General features: G+C 21.2%; 3 non-coding genes across 3 annotated transcripts in view; all 3 read left to right on the top strand.

Annotated features, from left to right (window-relative positions):
- The window catches only part of LOC123304526, a 2,157-nt gene extending 2,145 nt beyond the window's left edge, over positions 1-12 (top strand). Inside the window, exon 1 of the ribosomal RNA XR_006536538.1 lies at positions 1-12. This exon is cut by the window's left edge and continues 2,145 nt beyond it. This is a non-coding gene — a ribosomal RNA (small subunit ribosomal RNA).
- Positions 13-965: 953 nt separating this feature from the next.
- Positions 966-1,120, top strand: LOC123304520. Its single transcript, XR_006536534.1, has one exon. It is a non-coding gene; the product is annotated as a 5.8S ribosomal RNA (ribosomal RNA).
- Positions 1,121-1,755: 635 nt separating this feature from the next.
- Positions 1,756-2,500, top strand: part of LOC123304521 — a 4,577-nt gene continuing 3,832 nt past the window's right edge. The window contains exon 1 of the ribosomal RNA XR_006536535.1: positions 1,756-2,500. This exon is cut by the window's right edge and continues 3,832 nt beyond it. This is a non-coding gene — a ribosomal RNA (large subunit ribosomal RNA).

The raw sequence follows: 2,500 nt of genomic DNA, 5'->3' as shown, positions 1-2,500 counted from the left end.
GAAGGATCATTAACGATATATATAAAATATATTTATTTATATTTTTTGTATTGTTTTTAAATATTCCAAAAAATAAAAATATTATTGATAAGAAATATTTTTTTTAACAAAATAACATATTAATATGTAATTTTCTCAAAATATATAATAGTAATTATGTGTTAAAAGAGATTTATTTTGGTTATGATATCATATTAAAGTAATACGCCAAACTTTTTTTATACACATAATATATCTATACATATAATATAGAGAATATTATATAAATATTAATAATATATTTGTTACATATAAAATATTTTTATATTCAATATTATTATTATTATTAAACAATAATTATTAATAAAATCTATAAATAATTTCTCTTATAAAAAAGTGAAATTAAAAATAGAATATATTGAAATTATTTGTTTATATGTATATAATCTCTATTAAGAAAAATAAAATAAGATTATAATTGATATAATCTATATTTTTATTTTTCTATGTTATATAATAAAAATAAAGAAAACACAAGATAAAATTTTTTTAAAGAATAAAATTTATTTCAAATTTAAATTTCTTTATGTTTTGTCTTGATATTTCTTTTTTTTTATTAAAAGTTATTATGTTAAAAAACAAACCCATTTGTTTTGTACCATATTAATATTATATATATTTTTATGTAGAAAATAATTTATAAAAAAAAAATAAATACATTTCTATAAAATATACCAAATATTAATTATTATATCTAGCTAGCACTAACAAAAATATCAAAAATGTTATGTATATATTTATTAATACCATAATATCTTTAATTTATATATATATATATTTAAAATAAAATATATAATTTATATTCTAGAAAAATTTTTTTATTTTAAAAGAATTTATAAAGATATATAAATTAATAATTTTATTTTTTATATTAAAAATAAAGATTATTATTAATAATAATACTTACATTTAAAATTTAAAAAGATTACCCTGGACGGTGGATCACTTGGCTCGTGGGTCGATGAAGAACGCAGCTAATTGCGCGTCAACTTGTGAACTGCAGGACACATGAACATTGACATTTCGAACGCACATTGCGGTCCTTGGATACTGTTCCCGGACCACATCTGGCTGAGGGTCGTATACATTATATTAATATAATAAAAGATTATTTTACATAAAATTTTTTTTATGAAAAAGAAATTTATCAATAATTAAAAAAGAAAATTTATTTTTTCATATTTAATTAAATTGATAAATAAAATTTTTATAAAAGAAATGTAAAATTATTTATATATGAATGTTTTACGCCAAATATAAGAAAAAAATAAATATAAAATGTTTTTAATAGCATTTAAAATTTATATATTTTTTATTATTTGTCGACATTTTTAAATTAATATATCAATATTATTTTTTATCATTTATATATAATATTATAAAACTTTATGTTAATAATAATATTAATAATAAATGATATTAATAATATATTTTTAAAATATTAAATAAAGAAGAATAAACAAAAATATTATATATTAATATTTTGTTATGGAATATTTTATTTGTAATAAAATTTTCAATATACTCGAAAAAAATTAATATATATAATTATTTATTTTTTATTTTCTTCTCTTTAGATAAATATAAAAATAATATTATATAATAATATTAAAAAAATTTGAGTATGAATAATTAAGAAAATTGTTTACTTATAAAATATAACAAAAACATAATATATAAAAAAAATTTTTGTTTTAATACTTCTAAAAACTTTTACGACCTCAGAGTAGGTGAGATTACCCGCTGAATTTAAGCATATTATTAAGCGGAGGAAAAGAAACTAACTAGGATTCCCTTAGTAGCGGCGAGCGAACAGGGATAAGCCCAGCACTGAACCCCGTGGCTGATAAACAGACACTTGGGGAATGTAGTGTTTAGGAAGATTCAATATAAACCTATTGTTATATAATACATCCAAGTCCATCTTGAATGGGGCCATATACCCATAGAGGGTGCCAGGCCCGTAGTGATTATTATTGATGATAGGTGAATCTTTCCTTAGAGTCGGGTTGCTTGAGAGTGCAGCTCTAAGTGGGTGGTAAACTCCATCTAAGGCTAAATATTACCACGAGACCGATAGCGAACAAGTACCGTGAGGGAAAGTTGAAAAGAACTTTGAAGAGAGAGTTAAAGAGTACGTAAAACCGTTCAGGGGTAAACCTGAGAAACCCGAAAGGTCGAAAGATGAGATTCATTTACTTTTTATCGTTAATCAACCAATTTGTACTAGCATGTGACAAAAATTTTTATTAGGAATTTATTTTTAGTAAAAATATATGCACTGCTGTATATTGTTAATTGTATGATAACGAGGTATGCACTTCTCATCTTGTAGGACGTTGCGACCCATTAAATATTAATCTATAGGCATTGGTGCGTTGATTAATGTACAATATTATTTTTTGATAATATTTTGTGTATGTTAAACGCCTATGTTTCTTGATTAATTGTTTGATGGTAT

Source organism: Chrysoperla carnea (assembly GCF_905475395.1).
Source record: "Chrysoperla carnea chromosome X unlocalized genomic scaffold, inChrCarn1.1 SUPER_X_unloc_61, whole genome shotgun sequence".
Lineage (NCBI taxonomy): Eukaryota > Metazoa > Arthropoda > Insecta > Neuroptera > Chrysopidae > Chrysoperla > Chrysoperla carnea.
Note: the sequence above shows the minus strand (reverse complement) of the source record. Positions and strands in the feature narration are given on the sequence as shown.